The following is a 10,865-nucleotide window of genomic DNA, read 5'->3' as shown; positions in this document are numbered from 1 at the left end:
TAAACAGCACCCCTGAGCAAAAGGTGGAAAAGAAGATGGAAGGAATACACAGAGTCACTGTACCAAAAAGAATTGGTCAATGTGCAACCATTTCAGGACATAGTGTATGATCAAGAACCAATGGTATTGAAGGAAGAAGTCCAAGCTGCACTGAAGGAATTGATGAAAAACAAGGATCCAGAAATTGTTGGAATACCCACTTAGATGTTTTAAGAAATGGATGAAGCACTGGAGATGCTTACTTGTTTATCCCAAGAAATGTGGAAAAGAGCTATCTGTCCAACTGACTGGAAGAGATCAATATCTGTGCCCATTCCAAAGAAAGGTGGTCCAACAGAATGTGGAAATTATCTAACAATATCATTAGTATCACATTCACATAAAATTTTGCTGAAGATAATTCAAGAAAGGTTGCAGCAGCAAATTGACAGGGAACTTCCAGAGATTCGAGTCAAATTCAGAAGAGGATGTAAAATGAAGGATATCATTCCTGATGTCAAATGAATCTTGGTTGAAAGCAAAAAATATCAGAAAGATGTTTGCCTGTGTTTTATTGAATATTCAAAGTCATTTGACTGTATGGATCATAACGAATAATGATAACATTGTGAAGTATGGGTATTGGTGACCAAGAAAAAGACCCCAAAAAGAACATGATTGCAAGGCACATGTTCTAATTACAGTGGAGAGATGGCAAGGTCTCTCTCACTGTTAAATGCTTAATTGGCAAAACATCAAGTATTAAAAGTAGATGTTATTCCACTAGCCTATGTTTTTATTTTATTGGGATGTTTCATACTTTGGGTCACTGTGTCCTAGTAAACATTCATCATTTTACACTCCTTATTCCTAAGGAGACTTCTGTGATTGTTTTAATGACCACCTGTTGTCCTTGAGCACGTAGAGGAGTAAAACTTTTAACTTTGTAGAGAATAAGCTGATTGTATGGATTCCAAGACTAATGATGTAATCATGTACAAACATATAAATAAAGTGGAACAAAGACATCAGGGGTTGCTCTCGCAGAACATGCAGGGCATCTGCCTGCCCCCATTCCTTTTAAATAAAAAATGAAACCATTAATCCTTTCATGTCGCTTCATTTTGTGACCTGTGTAGTTTTGCCGGACTCGGCATATGGGAATTAGAGAACACTAACTGTGCTCATGAGAAACTTGTACATAGACTAAGAGGTAGTTATTCAAATAGAACAAAGGTATACTACATACATAGTTTATAACCAGAGAAGGTGTGTGTCAAGGTTATATCTTTTCACTACATTTATTCAATGTGCATGCTGAGCAAATAATCCAAGAAGCTGGACCATATGAAGAACAGTCATCAGAATTGGAGGAAGGCTCATTAACAATCTGTGATATGATGACACAACCTTGCTTGCTGAAAGTGAAAATGACTTGAAGCTCTTACTGATGAAGATCAAAGACTACAGTCTTTAGTATGGATAAATCTTCAACACAGTGGAAACAAAAATCCTCACAACTGGACCAATAAGCAATATCACCATAAATGGAGAAAAGTTTAAAGTCAGGGATTTCATTTTACTTGGATCCACAATCGACACCCACAGAAGCAGCAGTTAAGAAATCAGACACTGTATTGCACTGGACAAATCTGCTGCAAAAGATCTCTTTAAAGTGCTAAGAGGTAAAGATATCACTTTGAAGACTAAGGTGCATATAATTCAAGCCATGATATTTTCACTCATCTCATGTACACGTGAAAACTGGACAATGAATAAAGAAGACCAAAAAAGAGTTAATGTCTTTGAATTGTGGTATTGGCAAAGGCTGGCAGTTCAAACCCACTAGCTACTTCTTGGAAGAGAGGTTGGGCAATCTACTTTTGTAGTGGCACTGCCTCAGAAACCCAAGGAGGGGTCACTATGAGTCAGATCCTAATTGACTGCAGAGCGTGCATTTGCATGCATGCATGTGTGTGTGTCACATTGGCAAAGAACACTAAAAATGCCATGGACTTCCAGGAGAATGAACAAATCTGTCCTGAAGGAAGTGCAGCCTTCTTAGAAGTGAGAATGATTAAACTTCATCTCACCTATATTGGTCATGTTATCAGAAGAGACTATTCCCTGGAGACAGATATCATGTTTGGTAAAGTAGAGGGTTGACCACAAAGGGGAAGACTCTCAACAAGATAGATTGACACAGTGGCCACAGTGATGGGCTCAAACATAGCAAGGATTGTGAGGATGGCTTAGGCCTGGGCAGTGTTTCATTCTGTTGTACATAGGGTCCTTATGAGTTGGAGCCAACTCCATGGCATCTAACAATGACTTTTTTTTTTTAAATCATGATAAATATCTTTGGCTTCTTTTTTTTTTAATCTTGTTTTTTGGTTTCTGAATTTTTTTTTTTTAATGGTTTTGAATATTTAATTGTGTTTTGGGTGGAAGTTTACAGAACAAAATAGTTTCCCATTCAAAAATTTATACACATTTTGTTGCATGAAGTTAGTTGTAATCCCCTCAATGTAACAGCACTCCTTCCACTTCCTCCCTCAGTTCCTTGCTCCCATTTACCCACCTTTCCTGCCCTTTCTTGCCTTCTTAACTTTATTTTTGGGCAAAGGCTGCATTTTTAATCTTATGTGGTTTATTGTTCTGAGGACCACATTCATAATAACTGTTATTGTTCACTTTATAGGCCTATCTGTAGTTTGGCTACAAAATGTGATCACTGAGGGTGGAATCAGTTCCAGGTTTGAAGACCGTCTAAGGGCCATAGTCTTATGGGTTCCAAGAGTCTCTTATAAGACTAATATCTCTGGTCTTTTTTATGTCTACTGCTGTTGCTCCAGGAAAATCTTAAGTTTAAATTGGCCTGTTGGGTCAGTCTTTGCCCAGAGATCAGAGAAGTACAAAGTTTTGATCCCAACCCTAAAGAGGTGGTTTGAAAATGAGGAGCAGCAGAAAATTCTTGATAATATCCAGACAAAGATTCTGTATGAATCTCCAGACATCCTAAGTGGGACCAGACCCCTGGCACAGCACCATTTTCCCAGGGCCTGGGTTGACCTGCACAGAAATTCTACTTCAGGAAACAGTTGAGTTTCCTTTAGGCAGAACAATATGGCTTGGTTTTGGTGTAGGTTGTCTTTTCAAATTTGCCTGTTAGAGCACGTTGTTGTTGTTATGTGCCGTCAAGTCATCCCCGACTCATAGCAACCCCTCTTTGGGTTTCCAAGGTGGTATCACTATGGAAGTAGATTGCCCAACCTTCCTTCTGAGGAGTGGCTGGTGGGTTTGAACCACCAGCCTTTTGGTTAGCAGTCAAGTGCCTTAGGCACTATGCCACCAGAGCTCCTTGTTAGAACATGTTGTTGTTGTTATGTGCCGTCGAGTCAGCCCCGACACATAGCGACCCCTCCTTGTGTTGCCGAGGCAGTATCACTACGGAAGTAGATTGCCCAACCTTCCTTCCAAGGAGTGGCTGGTGGATTTGAACCACCAGCCTTTTGGTTAGCAGTCAAATGCCTTAGGCACTATGCTACCAGAGCTCCTTGTTAGAGCATAGTAACTGTTAAAAGGGCAAGAAGGCAGCATCTTCTGACCTCCCTTAACTTCACGAGAAGGAGACAGAATCACCATCAGCAGCCCGAGGCTTATTCCTAAAAGGTGAGACATGCCACCAGCCTCCAGGCTTTTTACCAACTCTGTCAGAGTTGGTGTCACCAGCAATCAATCCCTCCTACTTCTCTGCTGAGTTTGATAATTCATTGCAATGAAAACATAGAACTCACAGACAATACTCACAACTATAGGATTTATTAGAGAAGTAACAGGCTACAATCCAGGCTCAGGAACGCTCTCAAGATACAATTCTTCGATCAGGACGGTCTCCCCTTTCCTATGCCCTCAGGCTTGCCTCTCTGGCCCTTGGCCTCTCAGCCTGGCCTCTGCCCTGCTGGGGCAAGTGTTACAAACCTAGGTGCACCCACTCCACCAGCAAGTCTCTTGCCTAAAAGCACTCAGATTTCTTGCTCTGTGGGCCAAGTGAGTCCACTGCTCTCTCGTGCCTCTTGGTTCCTCTGCCAGACGTCTCACTGCAAAATGTCTCTCTGCTGGTCATCTCTTTGCAGGCATCTCTCTGCAGTGCATCTGTGTTAGACTGGGTTCTCTAGAGAAACAAAACCAGTGAAGCTCATATAGAGAGAAAGAGAAATTTATCTTAGGAAAATGGCTCACACCCTTATAGAAGCTGGCTAGTCAAAGTTCTTGGATCAAAAGTCAAGCTGGAAGCTTTTCCCGACTCTCGTAGCTGCAGGGGATGAGGGTTAAGTCCAAGATCTCCAGGCTGAATGGTGGATTGGTCACTCTTGGACAGTTGTATGCAGCACAACAGAATCCCGATCCACAGAACGGTGTTTCTTTTTCCAGGATGTCCATAAATATACTGGAAGCAGGTCACATCCCTTGAGAAACTTCCTTTCAATGGATTGGCTGCTCAAAACATATTCATCTGAGCCCATCATGGGAATAAACCACCTCACAACTGCTTAAACCATACAGAATTGTAGTCCAGCCAAGATGACACACAGCTCCAACTATCACAGCATCTTAATGTGTCTCTGCCAAGGAGGTCCACCACAGGGATCTCAGACCCAAGGACACACTCCACTCTACCTCTTCCACTCAACCTGTGTCTCTTCTCTCTTGATGGCAGTGAGAATTCCTCCCTTTTGTCTCTAGGAAGTTTCATTTTAAGCCAAGCAGAATGACAAAACTAACCAATCCTCACATTAGAGTTCCATATACATTTTTTGCATGGTCCCACCCCCACAAAATTTCCATGTACCTTATTTACATTACTCACAAGCTATCCAAACCCTTCATAAGCCATAAGCACTTTACATTTGCATAGTTCCACCCAATAGTCTGGTGGGAGTCAAAACGACCATGGCTAGAAAAGTCATCCAAGTAATTCACTGCACCACAGTAACTGTATCATCTTCAGAGACCTTATAGTGTAGGAAGAAACACTTTAAAGACTGTAACTCACAGGTCTTCACTGTTTGTTTTATTCCCTTTGGGACACTTGCTGTATTCATGATCCAATGAAAAGATTGAGAAAGAACAAAGTTGACTTTAAAAATGAAAATTGTTTTATGTCAGCTTCTGGCTCTAAAAAATATATTCTTTTTTTTTTTTTTTTAAGGTGGTAATTAAATTATTTCTACAATGTCTCAGGCTTATGTCAATGAGGTTTCTTTGGAAGGGTTGGTGGATTATGCTTGTTGTTATTTGTATTAATTGCTTATATACTTTATGTACAAGGCTCTGTACCTTTAACTTCTCAAATTGGGCCCTATGGAACCCACTAGGGCTCTATACAACAGAGTAGAAAAGCATTGTACTAGGCTATACTGTTTCTCTAGGATATTTCTATCCCTAATTTTCTTGATATGTTTGTGTTTGCCTGGCATATAAAATAACAAGAAGCTCTGGTAGCATAACGCCTAAGGCATTTGACTGCTAACCAGAAGGCTCCCAGTTCAAACCCACCAGCCACTCCTTGTAAGGAAGGTTGGGCAATCAAATTATAAATCTTTTTGTTTTCATTTTATAATGAAATATATCCCTTTTGTAAGGGATACATCACAATTAAATAATCATTAATAACAATAGCAGTTAACCTTTATTGAGCATTGACCATGATTCAGAAATTCCTCTTTGTAACTTGTAGATTCTTTTGTTTTGTTTATTAGAACTACCATCCATTCAATTACTTACTTTTTAATTATAACTTTACAGATGAGAACTTGTGGCAAAATAAAATTGAGTTTGAACTTAGAAGTTTTTTTAAACATTAACATATTTTTGAATTAATTAATAAACTGTGTCTTTTAAAAAGGGGATTTTGTCCTATTTATATTTTCTATCCCTGTCAATATACTGCAGGCATGACAGGAATAAAAAATATAAGTACGCTAACATCCTTTTGTAAAAGACACAGTTTATTAATTGACTAAAAAATATATTCGTGTTTTAAAACAGGGAACTTCCAGAAATTCAAGCTGAATTCAGAAAAGGATGCAAAACAAAGGATATACATCATTGCTGATGTCAGATGGGTCTTGGTTGAAAGCTAATAATACCAGAAAAGATGTTTACCTGTGTTTTATTGACTATGTAAAGGCGTTAGAATGTGTGGATTATAACAAATTATGGATAACATTGCAAAGAAAGGGAATTCCAGCATATTTAATTGTGCTTATGAGGAACCTGAGGAGCTCTGGTAGCATAGTTCCTAAGACACTTGACTGCTAACCAGAAGGCTTGCCGTTCAAACCCATCAGCCACTCCTCAGAAGGAAGGTTGGACAATCTACTTCCATAGTAATACTGCCTCAGAAACCCAAAGAATGGTCTCTATGAGTCGGGTCTGACTTGACGGCACATACACACATGAGGAACCTGCACAGAGCAAGGGGAAATTGCATTGTTTAAAATCAGGAAAGGTGTGTGTCAGGGTTGTATCCTTCACCATACTTATTCAATCTGTATGCTGAACAAATAACTTGAGAAGCTGGACCATACAAAGAAGAATCTGGCGTCTGGATTGGAGAAAGAATCACAAACCACCTACACAATGCAGATGATACAACCTTGCTTGCTGAAAGTGAAGAAGATTGAAGCACTTACTGGTGAAGATCAGAGACTAAGTCTTCCGTGTAGATTACATGCACCTCAACATAAAGAAAACAAAAAATTCTTACAACTAGACCAATAAGCAATACCACAATAAGTGGAGAAAAGATGAAATTGTCAAAGATTTCATTTTACTTGGATCCACAATCAACACTCATGGAAGTAGCAGTCAAGAAATCAGGTGTCACATTGCACCAGACAAATTTGCTGCAAAAGAGCTCTTTAAAAGTGTGAAAAAGCAATGATGTCACTTTGAAGACTGAAGTGCGCCTAATCCAAGCCATGGTATTTTCAAACACCTCATATGCATATGGAAGCTGGACATTTGACAAAGAACACTGAAAATACCATGGACTGCCAGAAGAATGAACAAATTTGTCCTGGAGAAAGTGCAGCCAGAACAGTGCAGCTTCTTAGAAGTGAGAATGACCAGACTTCCACCTATCTTGGTCATGTTGTATGAAGGGACTATACCCTGGAGAAGGATATCATGCTTGGTAAAGTAGAGGGTTAGCCAAAAAGGGGAAGACCCTCAACAAGATGGATTGACACAGTGGCTGCAATGATGGGTTCAAACATAGCAACAATTGTGAAGATGGTACAGGGTGAGGCAATTTCATTCTGTTGTACATAGGATCTCTAGGAGTCAGAATCAACTGGACGCCTTAGGCACTACGCCACCAGAGCTCCCACAATAAGCATAAGCTTGATCAAAAGGGGGAAATATAAATAGAAAACTTTCAAATGGTGACATTAGTGTCATATCTAAGAATGGGGGGGAGTCAACAAGCATTTCTAGGAAGCAAAAGGTCAGAATGTAAACCATTTGCTCATGGGAAGAATGTGTCAAGTTGTAAATAATTTGTTCCTGAGGAAAAAATGTTCACTACTGCAATCATGTATAGCCCAACTGGATGGTGCCACTCACTTAAAAAATTTAGGTGAATGGTAACTTACTAGATGGTAACTCACTCCCTCCTAGCCAAGAGACCAAAATTTATTTCCATTTCAAAGTACTTCAAGCTGAAGTTGATCTTATCTGTAATCAATCATTAACCTCCTACCTTTCCTTTGTTCTCTCTATATAAAGCCCTCTCTCTAATTGAAAAATGGAGTGCTTTGTATTTTTAACAAGGGCTCAATAAAATTTCTTTCCTTTCACTCCTAGTAGAGTACAAGATTTTCTTCTTTGACAAATATGTTTCAATACAAACTTAAAATTATTAAATACATTTATGTGTTTGACTTCCAGGAGAGTTTGCACCTAAAACACTGAGGTTACCTTCAGAAAAGCAGATGGATTAATTCAGAGAGGAAAGAATAATGATTGTGATGATGGAGGAGTAAGTTATGAAAAATGATTAAAGATAAAGATTAGGTCTGGTATTGCTAAGTAATGGCCGAGGGAGGGCTAATAATTGACTACAAAACTCTGACAAGAGAAATACTGAACAGGCAGGAAAAATTATTTAATCAAGTTTAGGACAGGATATCTAGAAAAGAATAAGTAAGGAAAGGAAAATTTACTATGAATTGAAGAGAAAACTTCCTTATGGGAAAAATTCTGACAAGAAAAATCTTCTAAGAAAAGTGATGAAAACTCATTCCTAGAGATATTTAAAATAAGGTTGGATAGAAACTAAGAAAATATTTATGACAGAGAACCAAAGTGTTTTGATTCATCTCTGATTTTGTAATTGCCTTGGGGAAAAAAATAGGTCACTCGGTTTTGGTGGATGATTAAAAGGTGGCTCAGGCAACTGTGTGTTTCATCAGTTCTGAGTTGTCCCACTTCAATTCTAGGCACAAAACTCACCTAAGCACAATCTTTGTGGCTGACCTGTTGTATGTAGCTGGGATTGTACAAGGACACATGATTATCATATATGTCATGGTGGCCATGTGGGTGTGTTTGTGGAGGAAGCAGCGTATCAACTGACTACATATTGCTGAACCAAAATTTGGATACCAGTCAACCAACTCCTAAATCATAGAACACTATCACTCAAAAAGAATCATTTCCTTTGAAGATGATGATTACCTTTACTTCTTGGATATGAACCATGTACCAAAGGGAAGCCTTGAATTGTGCAAATGGTTAACTTTTGGCTGCTAACCAATAGGTTGGTAGTAGTTCGAGTCCACTCAGAGTCACCTTGGAGAAAGGCCTCGTGGTCCATTTCTGAAAAATCAGCCGTTGAAAGCCCTGTGGAGCACAGTTCTACTCTGACACACCAAGTGTCATCAGAATCAGAATCTATTCGAAAGCAATGTTTTGTTTTCTTTTTTTTCACCTGTACCATGTATCAAACACTGCAGTATGTGTTTCATCTATGTAATCTTATATTCTCAACCTTAGAGCTGACTATTATTGTCTAAAATTTAAAAATGAGGAAATTGAGGCTTAAAGAGATTAAGTCCTATACCAAGATCACATGGTTAGTAAGAAATAAAATCAGGATGCCAATCCAGTTGTATGTGTTTCTCATGTCCATGCTGCATACATTCACACACTACAATCACAGTAGACAAGAGGTTAAGGAACTTCTGCAAGATTAGACAGTCGACTTTCACAGCCAAGACTAGAAGTATTCTTGGTCTCTCTCCTTAAGCCAAATGAGTTCTCACCCCTTGTGCTTCTCCTTGGGCACCTGCTCCAACTTCCTTACCCTATCTTCCTTGTGATAAGAAGAAGAAAGAAAACTATATTTTTGTGATTTCAATTGGGTATGTTGTTGTTAGTTGCTGTTGAATCTATTCTGATGCATGGTGACCCCTTGTGTGCAGAGTAGAATTTCTTCATAGGGTTTTCAGATTGCCAAGCTCATCTTCCAAGGTACCTCTGCGTGGGTTGGAACCACCAAACTTCTGGTTACTAAGTGGAGTGCTTAAACATTTCCATCACCAAGGGACTCCTCATCTGGAAACAGGAGGAAGAAATGTATATGTACACACATATACACATACATACATACATACATACATATATGTTGCTGTTATGTGCTGTGGAGTTGGACCTGACTCATAGCGACTCCTCCTTGGGTTTCCAGGGCGATATCACTATGAAAGTAGATTGCCCAACCTTCTTTCTGAGGAGTATCTGGTGGGTTTGAACTGCCAGTCTTCTGGTTAGCAGTCAAGTGCCTTGGCACTACACTACCAGAGCTTACCTCTCTCTCTCTCTCTCTCTCTCTCTCTCTATATATATATATATATGTGTGTGTGTGTGTGTGTGTGTGTGTGTGTGTAAATTTAGCTTTTTGATTCTTTAGGCAATTTTATTCAATTCCTAAATTCACTGTATTATTCAACTGAACTATTTAATATTCTACTTTTCAAAATTCTCTGAATCAGAAAAGTAGCTTAATTCTTATATAATAAAGTAAGACTCATTGTACATGTAGCTCACATATATATTTTGCAGACTCATAATCTAAAATTGGTTGAATAATTAAAATAAGAATAATAATGCATCTGTAAGATGCTTCACTTTTGCATTTCCATACTTATGTTTGTAATATTGCTTCATTATGACTTACAAAACAAAGAAAATCTGTAAGGACATAAAATTGGTAGCATAAAATTTATAAGCTGTGAATCTATTAATGCCATTATTTACTTCTGCTTTTATTTTTCTCTTAATAAGTTGCATTCTTTCTGATGCATATTCCTTAATCTAATAAGAATTATTAATACAGAAATGTTCTGAAATGAATGCATCAAATAACTTTGAGCAATCAGGAACTAAACAGACAGCAATAAGACTGAAGATTTCTATCACCTAGAAACTTTCAGACTATCCCACCACATACAGTCTTACCTTTCTTTTTTGTACTATCTTTCTACATATGAAGCTAATTATGTCTGGAAGAGGCATCCATTCCTCCCTCCAAATCCTAAGAAAGATAGTAACTAAAGCAAAATATTGTGAGACCAATTAGTTTTTGGTAGTATTTAATGTGTTGAAAGGAGCTCTGGTAGCATAGTGGCTAAAGCACTTGACTGCTAACCAGAAGGCTGACGGTTCAAACCCACCAGCCACTCCTCGGAAGGAAGGTTGAGCAATCCTACTTCTGTAGTGATTCTGCCTCGGAAACCCAAGGAGGGGTCGCTATGAGTCGGGGCCGACTCGACGGCACATAACAACAACAACAACAACAAATGTGTTGAAAGAGGAAATAG

The sequence above is a fragment of the Orycteropus afer genome, unplaced genomic scaffold, assembly GCF_000298275.1.
Source record: "Orycteropus afer afer isolate SDZICR_OR568_19922 unplaced genomic scaffold, OryAfe1.0 scaffold00252, whole genome shotgun sequence".
NCBI classification, from domain to species: Eukaryota; Metazoa; Chordata; class Mammalia; order Tubulidentata; family Orycteropodidae; genus Orycteropus; species Orycteropus afer.
This window is presented reverse-complemented; position numbering follows the sequence as displayed.